General features: G+C 43.9%; 1 protein-coding gene across 8 annotated transcripts in view; it reads right to left on the minus strand.

The window, feature by feature from the left end:
* The window catches only part of LOC128700241 (irregular chiasm C-roughest protein), a 100,757-nt gene that overhangs the window by 55,835 nt on the left and 24,922 nt on the right, over nt 1-20,000 (minus strand). For 2 of the 8 annotated variants that reach the window (XM_070100735.1, XM_070100734.1), the window contains exon 2: nt 16,227-16,357. The exons of the other annotated variants lie outside the window; for them this stretch is intronic. The gene's annotated coding sequence lies outside the window, so the exon portion shown is untranslated. The remainder of the gene's footprint in view (nt 1-16,226; nt 16,358-20,000) is intronic. 8 annotated transcript variants of the gene reach the window in all.

Raw genomic sequence — 20,000 nt, forward strand, 5'->3', positions numbered from 1 at the left:
CAAGCCACTAGCACACGACTCCCCATGTCCACACAGTGCATGTGTGTGCACTTACTAGTTAGTTTAAAAGGCAAAGTTAGCAAAACGTAAAGTTTAGACATCAACAGGACAATCAGAGACGAAGTCTAATCAATCCTGGCACAGGCTGAGTCTACCAGCTGGGCAAATATTAAGTCCATTCACAGCTTAGTAAGCAGAAGCAAAACGCTCTGAGTCCACACAAAACACTGCTGAAATACAGTAGGATGTATCAAATATAAGCAAAGACTAACACCACTTAAATGAGTCAACGTCAATCCAAGACACTGTGCACTCCACTTAAGTACACCAGCAAAGACCACACAGGACTGTTGCATTAAATGACAGAGTCTCATAATGCTTCACAGCAGCTGTCACAAAAGTAGAGTTCTCTTAACTTCACACGAGAACAAGTATACTAACACCGTTCTTTAAGATTATTTTTAAACATGACAAGATGCAGATCCAAGTTTGTGGGAGTTTGGCAGTGTTTTTAAGGATAAATCATAGAACGGTTGGGGGCTGAACCAGAGGCAAGTTAGCTCTAAAACTCGAAGGCCAGTGCGCTAACCACTCAGCCAGGTGGCTCTAATAAGATTCATCCAACTAGGTGTGTTTCTACACACTACAGGTTACCTGGTTACCTGGAGGTTATTCCGGGGATCAACGCCCCCGCGGCCCGGTACATGACCAGGCCTCCCGGTGGATCAGGGCCTGATCAGCTAGGCTGTTACTGCTGGCCGCACGCAGTCCAACGTACGAGCCACAGCCTTGCTGATCCGGCACTGACTTTAGGTATCTGTCCAGCTCTCTCTTGAAGGCAGCCAGGGGTTTATTGGTAATTCCCCTAATGCTTGATGGGAGGCTGTTGAACAGTCTTGGGCCCCGGACACTTACGGTGTTTTCCCTTAGTGTACCAATGGCGCCCCTACTTTTAATTGGGGGCATTTTACATCGCCTGCCAGTCTTTTACTTTCGTAGGGAGTGATTTCTGTGTGCAGATTTGGGACCATTCCTTCCAAGATTTTACAAGCGTAGATTATGATATATCTCTCCCTCCTGCATTCCAATGAGTACAAGTCAAGTGCTTCCAAGCGTTCCCAGTAGTTAAGGTGCTTAACAGAGCTTATACGTGCAGTAAAGGATCTCTGTACATTTTCTAGATCTGCAATTTCACCTGCTTTGAATGGAGATGTTAATGTACAGCAGTATTTCAGCCTAGAGAGAACAAGTGACTTGAAAAGGATCATCATTGGCTTGGCATCTCTCGTTTTGAACGTTCTCATTATCCATCCTATCATTTTCTTTGCACTTGTGATCGTAGCACTGTTGTGATCCTTGAAAGTGAGATCCTCAGACATTACTACTCCCAGGTCCCTTACAGAGTCTGTAGTATACTCTGTTCTAGTTATTATCTCCTCCAGTTTTCCATAACGGAGTAGTTGGAATTTGTCCTCATTGAACATCATATTGTTTACCGTTGCACACTGGGTTGTAACAAAGATCTTGGAAATTATTTTAGCTATAATTACAATGTTAATATTATCAATTAATTAAACATTAAGGAAAAAAACAAACATTACACAGATGTATGTTACGAAGAGGAAACTTAATGAGTACCTCGAATCGGTTCCTGATCAGTCCAGCTATGATGGACTGTGTACTGTGGGCACCAACAACCTGACTGATCAGCTTATCAGCCAGGAGACGTGGTCACGGACCGGGTCTTGGGTACAATGACCCCCGGGGATCTACAACAGGTAGACTACCGGCAGGTTGAAGCGTTAAAATGCCCAGGCTACCCACCGTCGACACTGAAAGACGACCAGCCCTCAAGGAATATACTTTCTCTTTCCTCTCTCTCTTCTCCCCTCCTCTCTCTCTCCTCTCTCTCCCCTCTCTTCTTTCTCCCCTCTTACTGAGTTTTTTAACATTGTCATTTTTTTGCTTTCACATCTCACTTCCGTTTTCCCCTTATTCTTACTGTGTTCACTCCCCTCACTTATTCCCCCTCTCACTCTCTTCCTATCAGACATTTTTTTTTGCCCTTTGCTCCGGCTCCCCTTCCCCTTCCTCATCTCTATTATCATCCATTCCCGTCCCTGTCTCCCGTTCCTCCCTCTCTCTCCTTCCATACCAATCTCAATGACTTTTTCTTATCGCCTCTCCATCCTCCTCTTCCATCATATCTCATCTTTCCCTCGCCCCCTCTCATCCATTCTCACCTCTGCTACTTTCTGTTCTCGTCTTTTTCTCCCTCTTTCCTTTCCATTTCTTCCTCCCTCCCTCCTTCCTTTCTCTTTTTTGTTTTATAAACAGGGTTTTACAAGGTTATGTTAAAGATTAATAACATTATTCACACGCTAAGAGCTTCTCTCTACATCAGCTAATTTCAAAGCCTTTTCATTGTTATTAAACATTCTCTTTCTTCCTCCCTCCTTCCTTCCCTTCTCTTTCTTCCTCCCTCCTTCCTTCCCTTCTCTTTCTTCCTCCCTCCTTCCTTCCCTTCTCTTTCTTCCTCCCTCCCTCCTTCCCTTCTCTTTCTTCCTCCCTCTATCCTCCCACCCTCTACCTTCCATCGCTGGCGTGCCTCGCCACAAGCACGCCAGCCACACACTCAACCTTCAGCCTCTAGAATTCTTCACATTTCTTGTTTTTTTTTTCTCGTCGCCCCACGTTACGTCTCATGACGCACCTCCAGACATTCCAAGAGACTCCAAAAACCTCCAAGGCACCTCCAAATTCTTTCAGACACCTCCAGACACCTTCAGGCACATTCAAACTCTATCAGATACCTCCAGACACAACTACAGACGCCTCCCACCATCTCCAGAGTTCTCCAACACCTTCAAAACACCTCCCTACATCTCAACTCACCTCTAAACGCATCCAAACACTTCCACTCACTTCTGAATCCTCCAGACTCCTCCAGACACCTCCAGAAGAGTCAAAACACTTCCAGCCACTTTCCTATCCAGCCAGACTCTTCCACACACCTCCAGGTACCTCATGTAGACTCGTCTCAAAAAAGGCTTCCTGTTTAATGACTGCATGCGATGATAGTACATAGTAGGTATGGTGGTTGTGTTGTTGTTGTTGTTGTTGTTGTTGTTGTGGTGGTGGTTGTGTTGGTGGTGGTGGTGGTGGTGGTGGTAGTGGTAGTGGCGGCGGTGGTGAGGTTGTGGTTGTGGTGGTGTTGGTATTGGTGTTGGTGGTGGTGGTTGTAGTAGTGGTGGTGGTAGTCCCGGTGGTGGTGGTAGTAGTGGTAGTAGTGAAAGTAGTGGTAGTAGTGGTAGTAGTGATAGTAGTGGTAGTAGTGGTGATGGTAGAGAGCGTCTTAGCCACAAAGTGAAGCCATATACACACTGCCTCAGGTCCAACTTATTTCCATCTGAAGGTCTTCCTCTTACATCTTGACGGTCCACACTTAGTTGTGGCCCCACGCCCACACAAGGGACCCCACGCCCACACAAGGGACCCCACGCTCACACAAGGGACCCCACGCTCACACAAGGGACCCCACGCCCACACAAGGGACCCCACGCTCACACAAGGGACCCCACGCTCACACAAGGGACCCCACGCTCACACAAGGGACCCCACGCTCACACAAGGGACCCCACGCTCACACAAGGGACCCCACACTCACACAAGGGACCCCACGCTCACACAAGGGACCCCACGCCCACAGAAGGGACCCCACGCTCACACAAGGGGCCCCACGCTCACAAAACTTAAGCTGAGTTGATGTAAGTTAGGTAAGTAACCTATACGCTTATTTAACCACAGAAAAACAAATTAAAAAGAAAATCGACCGCGATACGTCTGGTAGCAAGGTAGCTGAGGAGGGAGGGAGGGAGGGAGGGAGGGAGACAATAAAAACGTTCAGATAAGAACGTTTGACACTAGAGGTGCGAGTATGGTTGAGGACAAGATCAGACGCTATGAAAAATTGAATGACACAGATGCAAGATGGAAGGTGGACGAGGCACATAAGCTAAGAGAGACTTTAGCAAGATAAAATTGTTGATGCAGGGAAATAACACACCTGAAGTATATATATATACATTTTAGATAAATGGTTCAAAAAGGCGTCAATGGTTGTCTGAACAATTTATCTACAGTACCTGTCAGACACACCAATATCTTGAGATTTTTAATACAGGGAATTCTACGCCTGAATAACCTATAGTCTTGACCTTCCTGTGGATTTTTCCATGGTGACGCCGCCTCCGACTGCTTAACCACACCTGTCTGCAGTATATAATCCCTTCTATGCTCTTTGTTCAAGAATGATGGACTGATTACATCGTCTTCAGGCTGAGGGACTGATTACCTCAAACTTCTTCTGATCTTACACCATTTTTCTCTGTATTGGACTGATGAAGCCACTGGCTGGCGAAATATTCCAAGTGTTGTACAAGTGTCTTATTCGACTTCTGCAACCACAAATAACCGAGTACAAATAGACGAGTACATATAAAGTGGACTCACCTAGCAGGAATCTAGTACTCACGAAACAGGAACTTCATGTACAGTAAATCATGACAACTCGCAGGGAAGGAAGGCATGTTACAATACCAGGAATTCATGAGAAAAAATAAACTATAGGGGGGGGAGAGAATGTTTTGTGACCATAAGGTACCGTCTCTCTCCCTCCATGACTCTCTCTCCATGATCCTATCTCTCCCCCTCTCTCTATAACCCTATCTCTCGCTTCCTCCATGACTCTATCTCTCCCTCTCTATATATTATTATAATTATTATTATTATTATTATTATTATAATCACGGGGAGAGCTAAACCCCTTCTATCTCTAACTCTCTCTAACTCTCTCTAACTCTCTCTAACTCTCTCTCCCTCTCTCTCCACCCTGTGTGATGGACTACGAGAGGAAACATGACTGTTGTTGTAGACTTTGTGATTGCAATGTTTGTCTGTATTTTAGTTCTGAGAGAGAAGAGAGTTCAGACATCTAGGTGATTCATTCTTACTTCGACAATGTGATTCTGGTGCATAATAAAACCTGGGATCTATCAGATCTGGATACATAATCTAACATATAATTAAAAGTGGGTTTAACAGTAAAATTTAGCCCTCGGCTGAGTAGCTACAATTACCAGGTCAACAGCTGATGTCCCTTGGCCTGGTAGACAACTCTTTCGCTTCACACGCTGTGTTCGTGGTTCGATCTCCGGTCGGGCTATCTAACCACAGACACCCAGGGTGCCTCAGTTCACCTAGCAGGTAAGTAGGTACCTGGGTGTTACTTGACTGGTGTTGCAGTGGGTCGCATCCTGGGGACGACAAGAATGAAGAACCACAGTGGATATAAGACAGACAGTCCTCGGTTACGTACTTTCTTCAGTTATCCTGGGTGGCTAACCCTCCGGGTTAAAAATCCTATCTTACCAGATAACTTTGGACCCGCTATCAACTGGTTAACGTTGCTGAGAGTGAATGGAATTTGTGAACTGGGATAACGGAACACTAATGATCGGCTGCGCAAAAGGAAATTTTTGCATTCTTTCAACACATTAAACCTTGCAGACACACCATCAACTGGGAAGGCACATCTATTAACCATACCTGGGAAGACGCCGACAAAGGCTAAACCGTAGAAGCAGCACCGACCAACATCCCAACTTTGGCATATTAAAATGGCAGCTAAAACCTGATGTGATAACCAAGTCTGCGTTATGAAAAAAATGTCACACACAGAGTTTAAAAGGGAATTCCCACAACATCGCGCTGACTCGACCCAACAACCTCACTACCTTATATAATTCAAGACAAGCTCTGCTCTTTTCTACATGCTCCACCAAATGCTCATCTGACCTCCTGTCCAGTATATGCACACACACACACACACATACACACACAGGAGGACAGGAGAGATAGGGGGGACATGATAACGACTTACAAAATAATGAGAGGAATTGACAAGGTGGACAAAGACAGGATGTTCCAAAGACTGGACACAGTAACAAGGGGACACAGTTGGAAGTTGAAGACACAGATGAATCAAAGGGATGTTAGGAAGTATTTCTTCAGCCACAGAGTAGTCAGGAAGTGGAATAGTTTGGGAAGCGATGTAGTGGAGTCAGGATCCATACATAGCTTTAAGCCGAGGTACGATAAAGCTCATGGTTCAGGGAGAGTGACCTAGTAGCGACCAGTGAAGAGGCGGGGCCAGGAGCTTGGACTCGACCCCTGCAACCTCAACTAGGTGAGTACAACTAGGTGAGTACATATATATATATATATATATATATATATATATATATATATATATATATATATATATATATATATATATATATTCATTCTGATCTTTTGCAATACTCAACACTTTCATCTATTCATCGTAACTCACCTGGCCCTAGCCACCTTTCTTCATCCTTACCCCTTCACTTCCCCCTTCCCTTTCCCCTTCCCTTTCCCTTTCCCTTTCCCCTTCCCTTTTCCCTACCTTTTCCTTCACACACCCCATCCTTACACGAAAGACCATTTCTTCCACTTAAGATATTTACGTAGATTCACCACCTTCCGAAGTCACTACATCTTACTTTCACGTTAAGTATCCTCACTTAGGAACTTGTCTTACTTCAAACATTGTTTTTGTAATGTAAAAAAAAAATTAGCTGAGTTTTGTATGCTAAGTTGGTTCAGATCAGCTTTTCTGCTTGTATCGACGTCGAAGTCTTTCACACTGTTCAATTTACAGGATAAAAGTTATCTGACGTCAGCTTATTTACAGTCTAAAGAGTTGTTATCCTGCCTGTGATCATTTACAGTCACAGTTATCCTGCCCGTGATCATTTACAGTCACAGTTATCCTGCCCGTGATCATTTACAGTCACAGTTATCCTGCCCGTGATCATTTACAGTCACAGTTATCCTGCCCGTGATCATTTACAGTCACAGTTATCCTGCCCGTGATCATTTACAGTCACAGTTATCCTGCCCGTGATCATTTACAGTCACAAAGTTATCCTGCCCGTGATCATTTACAGTTTCAACAGTTGTTATCCTGTCTCACCTCATTTGCATTCTCAGAATTATTATCCCGTCTCAGTTCCCATCATTCATATATACTGACTCACGTCACTCATATCCAGGTCTCAACGTTGACTAAGGTTGTGCCTCCCACGACACTACGCACTCTTCTGACGTATTCAAATTACATTTGAGGACTCATGTTGCCCCTTTCCTCTTCCACCCCTCACCCCTTTTCCCCCTTACCCTCTCCCCCTCACTCTCCCCTCCCACATGCCAGCATTACTCAGTACATCTCCCTCATTATGCTTCATTATTCTTCTCTCCCCTCACACCTCCCCTCAAACCTCCCCTCACACCTCCCCTCACACCTTCCCTCACACCTCCCCTCACACCTCCCCTCACACCTCCCATTTTATTGTTCCACGTCATAGTTAACTCTGTTCCAAGGAAGGGGAGAGAGGGGACTGCCCTTGGGGAGTAGGCCAACAGCTCTTGATTCAAGGAATTGGAGCTGCCATGCCCTTCTTCAATTTAAATGTTGTTCGCTTTTTTTCATACGTATTTACCGCTTCCCACGAATTTGGAATATTGCAACTACTATTATTATTACTATTATTACCACCACTACTACTACTACTACTACTACTACTACTACTACTAATAATAATAATAATAATAATAATAATAATAATAATAATAATAATAATAATAGAAGAAAAATTATTCTTCGATTTTATTTCAGTTTTTTTTAATTTATTTGCTTTATTCTTTCCATTATTTAAAAAAAAAATCAAAAATTTTATTATTTTTGGAGAAAATTATCTTCGAGGAAATTATATTTTTTAAGGAGATTATATGTAATTTTATTTAGATTATTATTTTTAATAAGATGGCTGTTAATTTTCCTTACATTATAGTGATTATATTATGATAGATCTATAATGAGGGAACTTCTGTCTAGCATTATGTATCCACGCCCACGCCCATACCCACACCCACACCTACTGCCATACCCACACCCACGCCCAAGTCCACACCCACGCCCACACCCACGCCCACACCCACTCCCACGCACACTCCCACGCCCATACTCAAGCCCACACCCACGCCCATACTCAAGCCAACACCCACGCCCATACCCACACCCACACCCACGCCCACACACACGCCCACACCCACGTCCACCCACGCCCACACAAGCTGCTACAAGGTATCACCCCGTGATGGCAACACTGACCATATAACTACTACCATATGTCTTGTCTATAATTCTTCAAGACTTCTTATACCCGTCTGTTACAGTCTCTGTAACTGCTGTATTGTTCTCTTGTAATATTGTTTGTATGTCTGTCTTATTTTGTAATGTGTTATTGACTCTTCTGTATTTTCTGAGATATTTTAAAAATAGGAGACTAAGGAAATGCAAAAGATTTTTTTTTTTTATTCTGCAATACAGAAAATGTAACACAAGTTGTAACTCAACGATTTGTGTTGACTGAGATGATTTGTGTTGACTGAAATGATTTGTGTTGACTGAGATGATTTGTGTTGACTGAAATGATTTGTGTTGACTGAGATGATTTGTGTGGAGTTATTTCGAGCCCCTGTAAAATCAACTAGGCAATTACAAATTCGTGAGTACACACACACACACACACACACACACACACACACACACACACACACGGTGTGACCTAGTAGCGATCAGTGAAGAGGCGGGGCCAGGAGCTCGGACTCGACCCCCGCAACCTCAACTAGGTGAGTACAACTAGGTGAGCACAGTGTACACCGTGTACGTTAGGCCCATATTGGAGTATGCGGCACCAGTTTGGAACCCACACCTAGCCAAGCACGTAAAGAAACTAGAGAAAGTGCAAAGGTTTGCAACAAGACTAGTCCCAGAGCTAAGAGGTATGTCCTACGAGGAGAGGTTAAGGGAAATCAACCTGACGACACTGGAGGACAGGAGAGATAGGGGGGGCATGATAACGACATACAAAATACTGAGAGGAATTGACAAGGTGGACAAAGACAGGATGTTCCAGAGATGGGACACAGCAACAAGGGAACACAGTTGGAAATTGAAAACACAGATGAATCATAGGGATGTTAGGAAGTATTTCTTCAGCCACAGAGTAGTCAGTAAGTGGAATAGTTTGGGAAGCGATGTAGTGGAGGCAGGATCCATACATAGCTTTAAGCAGAGGTATGATAAAGCTCATGGTTTAGGGACAGTGACCTAGTAGCGACCAGTGAAGAGGCGGGGCCAGGAGCTTGGACTCGACCCCTGCAACCTCAACTAGGTGAGTACAACTAGGTGAGTACCCTCACTCTCCCTACCCAGGCCAAGTGTCTATCGACAAGAGCCGTTGACAGACGGTAACTATAACAGCAGCAGTTCCTGCCGTCAAGGACAGTGTTGACTCTGGTGTTTATTACCAGCGTCATCTGACCTGTCTATCCAGCCTGGTACTCAGACCATCCTGGTCTATCAGACAGAATAGTTTAGAAAACAGACAAGTTGATATATAGAAGAAGAACAAGGCATAATACCATGACTGGAACAATAATAATAATAATAATAGTAATAATAATAATAATAATAATAATAATAATAATAATAATAATGATAATATCTTTATTTTTAAAAACCCGCACACAGGAGAGAGAAGTTTTATACACTACTCCCTCACTCTCTTGTAATATTGGTTAAAAAATGGTTATAATCATAACCAAAGTTTTTAAAGGGGTGGAGGGGTAAGCCAGTGGAAGGCCTCGGTCAGATGACCAAAAGCTCCAGATGTGGGTCATCATACGACTAAAACCCGCGTCAGGAAATACTTGTCCTGTTTCCTGACAAACCTTACCTAATTTTCTTGTGTTAGTGTGACTTTGTAAATGGTCCAAGTCGGACCGAAACGTCGGACCCGAAATGTGCAGGTTATCTGTGTATGATATATACAGACTTAGAGTTATACTAGATTACCGTGTAAGACCAAATTTAGTTACGAAAGTATTAACAAATGAGTCCAAGACCAAAGAAGTGAAAAATCGCCTGAGCACCCCAGAATACTGGCGTCCCTCTTCAGTGTGTTGGGTCCCCGGATTTTCTCACGACAAACAAAACGACAACGTAGCGCCATACATAGTGTCAGTAGTTAGCTGGTGGCACAGCCAAGAACTCACCTTTGATATACCTTTAATGATTTCGAGAGTCTTTGTACCCCCGGGGTCCCTGTTCACTCAGCAGTGAACAGGTACCTGGGTGTTAGGACTTTGTGTTGAGCTGAGATAGTTTACAGATGCGCAGTTAAGGATGGGTAGAGATACTGAGAGGAGAGAAGGATAGTTATAGTGAGGAGAGGGAAGCATGGGTAGAGATGCTGAGAAGAGAGGATAGGGAAAGAAGCTGTGGGGAGATGAGGATAGGTAAAGGTACTGAGAGATGGGGATAGGTAGAGGTGCTGAGAGGAGACACTTATAGACAGAGGTGCTGGGGGGAGAGAAGGATGGGTAGAGATGCCGAGAGGAGAGGATGGATAGAGATGCTGGGGGTGGTGGAGAGAGATAGAAAGAGAGAGAGATAGAGAGAGGAATAAAGAGGAATAGAGTAGAGGAGTGGCTAGAGATGAGCAACTGCGATTCTCAGTAGAGTGAGGGGACGAGAAACATTTATTGCTCTTGGCTTTCCCCTCACGAGGGGTCGCTACTGGGTGCCACCAGAGGAATGGAGGTATGGGGAAGGATGTGGATGGATGGGGAATGGGGTGGTCTTATACCTCTCTGGCACCACCACTACACAAACTTTCAGACCCTCTTCCATGTTTATAACACATTTAAAACCGACAAAAAAATGGAAAATGTAAAAAACTAATACATAAAAAAATTGGTTTCGAGACTTTTGATATTGTGTTTAACACCGGTTTTTTTTTTTTTAGATTTCATTTATTTTCAACGATTTTAAACGACTTAAATCATTTTGTGTCTTTCCTTTTACCACTTCAATCATTCTTCCACTTCTATTCCTTCAAACCGAGATTGATAATGTGATAGACGCTTCCTGATACCCCTCACGACCCGGCCTGAGGCCAGGCTTCAATTTTGACCGCTTGGTCAACTAGACTGTTGATGCTAGCGGCCCACAAGCCAACAGAGCCACCACACCCTGGTTGATCGGTCCTTTTACCATCTTTTCCGCAATATTTCTAGCATAAACGTGGCCTTATACCACGTATCCTGACACAATATACAGAACTGACGTTTAACTTTGGGATTTTTAACTTAATACTTCTAGATATATACTAATCCTTCAACAACTAACAAGTGGATATTTCTCAAAGTTCGTCCTCTAAGTTAGTTTATTTAGGCACAGGTACACATAAGTATAATTATTATACATAGTTTAACACATATGATAAAATGACAGTAAACAGTTAACATCACAGTTTTCACCACTGTGAAAAAATTTGTGAACTTCTAAGCGTTTTCGTGATTTCTCACATTATCAAGGACCTTGGAAGTTCACTATTTTTTTTTCACAGTGGTTGTTTTACATAGTTCAGCATGTGTGTAAATTACGCAGGATAGCCTAGAATAGTCAACCATAAAATTCGTTAAACAAGCGTGTTCATTCTTGACTGTCGGCAGGAGGAAGGTAGGAAGTGATGAGGAGTGGGAAGGAAGTGGGAAGGAAGTGGGAAGGAAGTGGGAAGGAAGTGGGAAGTGGGGAAGAAGTCTGAGAAGAAGTAAGGGGCAATGACAGTGAGTCACCACAAAATCAGGGTTGGAACACTTTACTTCTAACAGTCTGAAAATGGAAAGTAGAAAGACGCTTCGGTCCGTCTTGGACTTTACTGGTCTCCAGCACCATCCCAAACATCAAGATCTGTCTTGGACTTTATTGGTCTTCAGCACCAGCCCAAACATCAAGGTCCATCTTGAACTTTATTGGTCTCCAGCACCAGCCCAAACATCAAGGTCCATCTTGAACTTTATTGGTCTCCAGCACCAGCCCAAACATCAAGATCCGTCGTAGACTTCAGTGGTTCGATACCAACCCAAACATCAAATATATTTTTACAATCTGTAAGTTAATTGTGACTATACTCATGTAAACACACGTCTCTACACAACTTAACATCTCAGTTGTTTCATACCATGGCAGAGTGCCAAAATATAAAATTTATTTGTAGAGACTGTGAATAATAAATGGCAACAATTATTATTATTATTATAATCAAGGGGGAACCGCTAAACCCGGAGGATTATACAGCGCCTGGGGGGGGGGATGTGGAAGGCATTCAGGCTTAATTCGGGGAACTGGAGCACAGATCCAATTCCCTAAATCAAGAGCCCCTCACCAACATCAAGGAACCTTCCTTGAGGGGAAATGGCAACAAGCTTATTCTCATAAAAGAAACGTTCATAAGAGCTACTCCATTATACAAATTACACATCAAAGATAGTGTACAGAGAGTAAGTGGAAGCTTGTAAGATCTGCCTTTCATCCTACGTGTTCGTGAGATTGAAAGACAAGATCAAGAATCTTGTCAGTGTGTAAAACGTTGAAGGTGACTCATTTCCCCCGTCTCGTACGACAGGCGGGTGGCACTCCCCAGGATGGTTGCTGTCTACCAGCCTGTTCGCACAATCGTAGCAGCATGCAACTGATATACTGGCGCATGGACCGCGTCAGTAAACCAAATTACATTGGATGGATGAAGGACCCAGTTTTGAGGGATTTACCATGCATGATACAACTGCCTTTGATCCAGATATACCTTTAATGCACAATATAGCAGGGTAGTATATATGGGACTCCGGTTGGGGTATATTCCCATTGTGCTATGGGGAGATCTCAACCAAAAATCTTGGATGATTATCAAATTTGGTCCACTCATGTATGAACTTTTTAAGTTGCAATAACTTGAAAAAGAAGTTAGTAGAACCTGCCGCGCATGAGCATTCGTTAAGTTCAGATTGATTTCCGCTGATTTATGGCAAAAACAAATTTTATTCTACTAATTCGGCAAAGAGCACCTTTTGAATGGGCTAAATTCGGCGATTCAGCTTAATTGGTACTACATATCTTTCTTTGTTCACTGACTGTTCAAGCATTCTATAGCTGTTCGCGACCCGCAGGCCAACGTAGCCATCAGAGCTCTTGGTGACCCGCAGGCCAACGTAGCCATCAGAGCTCTTGGTGACCCGCAGGCCAACGTAGCCATCAGAGCTCTTGGTGACCCGCAGGCCAACGTAGCCATCAGAGCTCTTGGTGACCCGCAGGCCAAAGCAGCCATCAGAGCTCTTGGTGACCCGCAGGCCAAAGCAGCCATCAGAGCTCTTGGTGACCCGCAGGCCAAAGCAGCCATCAGAGCTCTTGGTGACCCGCAGGCCAAAGTAGCCATCAGAGCTCTTGGTGACCCGCAGGCCAAAGCAGCCATCAGAGCTCTTGGTGACCCGCAGGCCAACGTAGCCATCAGAGCTCTTGGTGACCCGCAGGCCAAAGTAGCCATCAGAGCTCTTGGTGACCCGCAGGCCAAAGTAGCCATCAGAGCTCTTGGTGACCCGCAGGCCAAAGTAGCCATCAGAGCTCTTGGTGACCCGCAGGCCAACGTAGCCATCAGAGCTCTTGGTGACCCGCAGGCCAAAGCAGCCATCAGAGCTCTTGGTGACCCGCAGGCCAAAGTAGCCATCAGAGCTCTTGGTGACCCGCAGGCCAAAGCAGCCATCAGAGCTCTTGGTGACCCGCAGGCCAAAGTAGCCATCAGAGCTCTTGGTGACCCGCAGGCCAAAGCAGCCATCAGAGCTCTTGGTGACCCGCAGGCCAAAGTAGCCATCAGAGCTCTTGGTGACCCGCAGGCCAAAGTAGCCATCAGAACTAAGTTGATCTGACACTCTGAGGAGGAAGTAGCCAACTTTCATTTTCACTGAAAACTTCCATACTTGTCCCAGAAATATTTCTGATGGGTTGAAGATTTGGAACTACGGATGTTGACACAGTGTTCTCTTATTATGCCTATGGCACCCCCAGTAGATCTACTATTCATATATCATGAAACTCTCCAGTTTCCCCTTCATTACGGAAATATATAGTATATTTGTTGGCAAAAGTTTGATATTGACACAGTGTTCTTATACTTGTTAATGTGAAGCGATTTCAATTTGTTCACTTTCTGACGACATTTTAATTCAAAAAAATATCTCTCAAGTCCAGTTTGTCTCTGAAGAAAAAATACAGAATACAGGAACAACCTTATCTTTCTGCACTACATATTTTGTAGTACACCTGTATCTGCTCTGTATTATTATTATTATTATTACTATTATTATTATTATTATTATTATTATTATTATTATTATGATGGGAGGCCTAAACCCATGGGGATTATATAGCCATGTGGAGGATGAGGAATACAAGACATTTAGGCTTAATTCAGGAAATTGGAGCACAGATCCAGTTCCCTAGATCAAGAGCCCTGACCTTGAGAGGTGCTGTAATATGAAGATCTGTTCGCCACTGAAGACAAAATGCGTTTCGAAAGAATATTTTATTGAGAACAACGTTTCACTCTGTAGAGCTTTATATAAAGCTCTACATAGAGCGAAACACTGACTGATTAATGGATTTTAAAGCTCATCTATTCTAGGCAGGTTCTCCGCCAGCCTAGAATACTTTAATCCCTAAATTAGGGATTAAGGTATATACACTAAGAGATATACACCTCGCCATGTTTATATATCCCGTTAAGCCAAGGAAACTAAGGCCTTGAATATTTGCATCAATTGCGCACTTTCTGGTCTCACAATCTATGTTTAAAGGTATAAACATGTCTACCTGGAGTCTACCTGGAGGATATTCCGGGGATCAACGCCCCCACTGCCCGGTCCATAACCAGGCCTCCTGATGGATCAGGGCCTGATCAACGAGGCTGTTACTGCTACCTGGAGTCTACCTGGAGGGTATTCCGGGGATCAACGCCCTCGCGGCCAGCTCCATGACCAGGCCTTACAGTGGATCAGAACCTGATCAACGAGGCTGTTACTGCTGGCCGCACGTAGTCCAAATACGAACCACAGCCCGGCTGATCCGGTACTGACTCTAAGTATCTGTCCAGCTCCCTCTTGAAGACAACCAGGGATCTATTATGCAATAATTACTCACAAGCGGCACAAGATATAAAACAATCACAGGGAAAGTTGAATGGCAGCTCTAGGCCTTCCGTGTTGTAATCAATACATCTTCAGGAGCTTGCAATGTTGCAGAAATAAGTAGAAAGATCAGATAGATTCGTGCAAGGGAACGACTCTAGCTACACAGTGGTACCGCCCCCACCCCCACCTACCTATACAGTGGTACCACTGCCATCAACTGTTGGTAGATCGGATTCTTCTACCGGATCATGTGTCCTGGGAGGCTTCAACATCCCCCTCACCCCTTTGCTGTCCATCCTCTCTAAAGGGGTAAGGGGTACAGGGGGGAGATGTGGGGAAAGGTGACATCCTTTCCCTTCTTCTGTTTCTCCGGACGGAGGATCGAGACTCCATTCACGGGTTTAACACCTAGACATAATAATAATAATAATAATAATAATAATAATAATAATAATAATAATAATAATACCGTTGAACCTTTGAAGAGTTTCGAGAGTTTCACTACTCTCGGAGCCCGGCCATGGGACAGGCTCGTCTGGTGCTTGCTGGTTAACCAGGCTGTTGTTGCTGGCGGCTCGCTGCCCCACATATCCATCACAGCCTGGTTGATCTGGCACCTGGTGAAGATACTTGTCCAGTTTCCTCTTGAAGGCTTCTGTTCCAGCCGTGCTTCTGATAAATAGGAATAAATAGGAATAAGGGTGGAAGTGGAAACTCCATACACAGTTTCAAGAGGAGGTATAATAGGGAGTTAGGGCAGAGACCACTAATACCGACCAATTCTGAAGAGTCTAGGCCAGGAGCTGAGTAGGCCTACTGGCCTGGGCTAGGCTGGTCAGACTCACACACCAATGCCCACGCTACATGGGAATTTGTTCCACTAATCTACAACTCTATTGCCAAGCCAATGTTTCCCTCTGTCCTTTCTAAGTCTAAATTTGCCCAATAAGAATCCATTGCTGCGAGTCTTGTCTTGTTTAGATATTCTTAACAACTTATTTATAACCTTTTATTTATGCCTGTTTTCTATTTGTACACTTCAGATATTTTACCTTTAAATCTACGTCATCCCAGAAACTGCAAGTTCAGTGTCTTCAACTTATCTTCGTGGGAAACTCTTCTGATAAGAGGGATCTACTTCGACATCCATCTCTGTATGTTTTCCAGTGATTTGGTGTTCATTCTGTAATGTGAACAGCTAGTTAAGGACTTGTCCCTCTCTCTCTCTCTCTCTCTCTCTCTCTCTCTCTCTCTCTTTCTCTCTCTCTCTCTCTCTCTCTCTCTCTCTCCCTCTCTCTCTCTCAGCGACAGGAAGCCGTAACTTCATCCTTCCTCAGGCAGCATCAGTAGACATGGGAGGGTGGAGTAAGAGGCTTCCTGGAAGAAAGGGGAGAGAGCAAAGATGGGATGGGTAGAACGGAAAGAAGGAATGGTTAAAAGGGGAGCGGTGGGGAAGAAATGGAGTATACAGGAGGAAGGGGGGAGAAGGTAAATGCGAACATTATTTGAGTCAACACACACACACACACACACACACACACACACACACATACACCACATAGCCAGGAGCTAAGACTCGACCCCTGCAACCACAAATAGGTGAGTACACACACACACACACACACACACACACACACACACCCTCAACTAGGTGAGTACACACACACATGTAAAAGTCCAAACATCCCACACGTAAACACACACATACATAGTCACAATATATATATACATATATATATATATATATATATATATATATATATATATATATATATATATATATATATATATATATATATATATATATATACATGCAAAACAACCACTCTGAAAGAATAGAGAAATTCCAAGTGCTTTCGTGACTACTCACATTATCAAGGAACTATGAAAGTAAAGCATCCAAGGAAGCTATATAAGGGGTCTGGCCAACACCTCACTATCAGATCCCACAACGGTTAAACACCTGACGCGCGCCGACCCAACTTGGATAGGTCCTTTGCACAACTCACCCACAAACTATTCTACCCAAGAAAATTTAAAATAGTTTGTGGGGTGAGTTGTGCAAAGGACCTATCCAAGTTGGGTCGGCGCGCGTCAGGTGTTTAACCGTTGTGGGATCTGATAGTGAGGTGCTGGCCAGACCCCTTATATAGCTTCCTTGGATGCTTTACTTTCATAGTTCCTTGATAATGTGAGTAGTCACGAAAGCGCTTGGAATTTCTCTATTCTTTCAGAGTGGTTGTTTTGCATATATATATATATATATATATATATATATATATATATATATATATATATATATATATATATATATATATATATATATATATATATGTGTGTGTGTGTGTGTGTGTGTGTGTGTGTGTGTGTGTGTGAGTGTACTCACCTAATTATGTGTGTGTGTGTGTGTGTGTGTGTGTACTCACCTAATTATGGTTGTAGGGGTCGAGACTCAGCTCCTGGCTCCTGTGTGTGTGTGTGTGTGTGTGTGTGTGTGCGTACTCACCTATTTGGGGTTGCAGGGGTCGAGTCGTAGCTTCTGGCCCCGCCTCTTCACTGACTGCTACTAGGTCCTCTCTCTCCCTGCTCCATGAGCTTTATCATACCTCGTCTTAAAACTATGTATGGTTCCCGCCTCCACTACGTCACTTTCTAGGCTATTCCACTTCCTGACAACTCTATGACTGAAGAAATACTTCCTAACATCTCTTTGACTCATCTGAGTCTTCAACTTCCAACTGTGACCCTTTGTTTCTGTGTCCCATCTCTGGAACATCCTGTCTTTGTCCACCTTGTCTATTCCACGCAGTATTTTATGTCATCATGTCTCCCCTGACCCTCCTGTCCTCCAGTGTTGTCAGGCCAATTTCCCTTAACCTTTCTTCGTAGGACATTCCCCTTAGCTCTGGGACTAGTCTTGTTGCAAACCTTTGCACTTTCTCTAATTTCTTTACGTGCTTGACCAGGTGTAGATTCCAAACTGGTGCTGCATACTCCAGTATGGGCCTGACGTAAATGGTATACAGAGTCTTTAACGATTCCTTACTGAGGTATCGGAACGCTATCCTTAGGTTTGCCAGACACCCGTATGCTGCAGCAGTTATCTGATTGACGTGTGCCTCAGATGTGTCTGTGTGATGTTTATTTTGAAAGAAACATTGTTAATATTGAACAATAATTTAGATGGTAAACATTATACTAAGATTTTGTGTCTTCTTGAGTTTAAGATGTATATGGCACTATCCACATCCTGGGCTGCTGTGTATGGCACTATAAACATCCTGGGCTGCTGATGTGTATGGTACTATGCAGTCTGGTTGACCAGGCAAGCACCAGACGAGCCTGGCCCATGGCCGGGCTCAGAGAGTAGACAAACTCTCAAAACTCTTCAAAGGTATATCAAAGGTATACACATCCTGGGCTGCTCCTCCGCCTGATGTTTGTGTCTCAGAATCATTATACACGATCACTGTGTATATTTTTCCTTCCTCGAGTCCCGGATTTTACTCATTTTCCACTGTCTACCACCGTTCCTTCAGTTTATACACTGTCTACCACCGTTCCTTCAGTTTATACACTGTCTACCACCGTTCCTTCAGTTTATACACTGTCTACCACCGTTCCTTCAGTTTATACACTGTCTACCGCCGTTCCTTCAGTTTATACACTGTCTACCACCGTTCCTTCAGTTTATACACTGTCTACCACCGTTCCTTCAGTTTATACACTGTCTACCGCCGTTCCTTCAGTTTATACACTGTCTACCACCGTTCCTTCAGTTTATACACTGTCTACCACCGTTCCTTCAGTTTATACACTGTCTACCACCGTTCCTTCAGTTTATACACTGTCTACCACCGTTCCTTCAGTTTATACACTGTCTACCACCGTTCCTTCAGTTTATACACTGTCTACCACCGTTCCTTCAGTTTATACACTGTCTACCACCATTCCTTCAGCTTATACACTGTCTACCACCATTCCTTCAGCTTATACACTGTCTACCACCGTTCCTTCAGTTTATACACTGTCTACCGCCGTTCCTTCAGTTTATACACTGTCTACCGCCGTTCCTTCAGTTTATACACTGTCTACCGCCGTTCCTTCAGTTTATACACTGTCTACCGCCGTTCCTTCAGTTTATACACTGTCTACCACCGTTCCTTCAGTTTATACACTGTCTACCACCGTTCCTTCAGTTTATACACTGTCTACCACCGTTCCTTCAGTTTATACACTGTCTACCACCGTTCCTTCAGTTTATACACTGTCTACCACCGTTCCTTCAGTTTATACACTGTCTACCGCCGTTCCTTCAGTTTATACACTGTCTACCGCCGTTCCTTCAGTTTATACACTGTCTACCGCCGTTCCTTCAGTTTATACACTGTCTACCGCCGTTCCTTCAGTTTATACACTGTCTACCGCCGTTCCTTCAGCTTATACACTGTCTACTACCGTTCCTTCAGTTTATACACTGTCTACCACCGTTCCTTCAGTTTATACACTGTCTACCACCGTTCCTTCAGCTTATACACTGTCTACCACCGTTCCTTCAGCTTATACACTGTCTACCACCGTTCCTTCAGTTTATACACTGTCTACCACCGTTCCTTCAGTTTATACACTGTCTACCACCGTTCCTTTAGTTTATACACTGTCTACCACCGTTCCTTCAGTTTATACACTGTCTACCACCATTCCTTCAGTTTATATACTGTCTACCACCGTTCCTTCAGTTTATACACTGTCTACCGCCGTTCCTTTAGTTTATACACTGTCTACCACCGTTCCTTTAGTTTATACACTGTCTACCACAGTTCCTT

The sequence above is a fragment of the Cherax quadricarinatus genome, chromosome 74 (assembly GCF_038502225.1).
Source record: "Cherax quadricarinatus isolate ZL_2023a chromosome 74, ASM3850222v1, whole genome shotgun sequence".
In the NCBI taxonomy this organism is placed as follows: Eukaryota; Metazoa; Arthropoda; class Malacostraca; order Decapoda; family Parastacidae; genus Cherax; species Cherax quadricarinatus.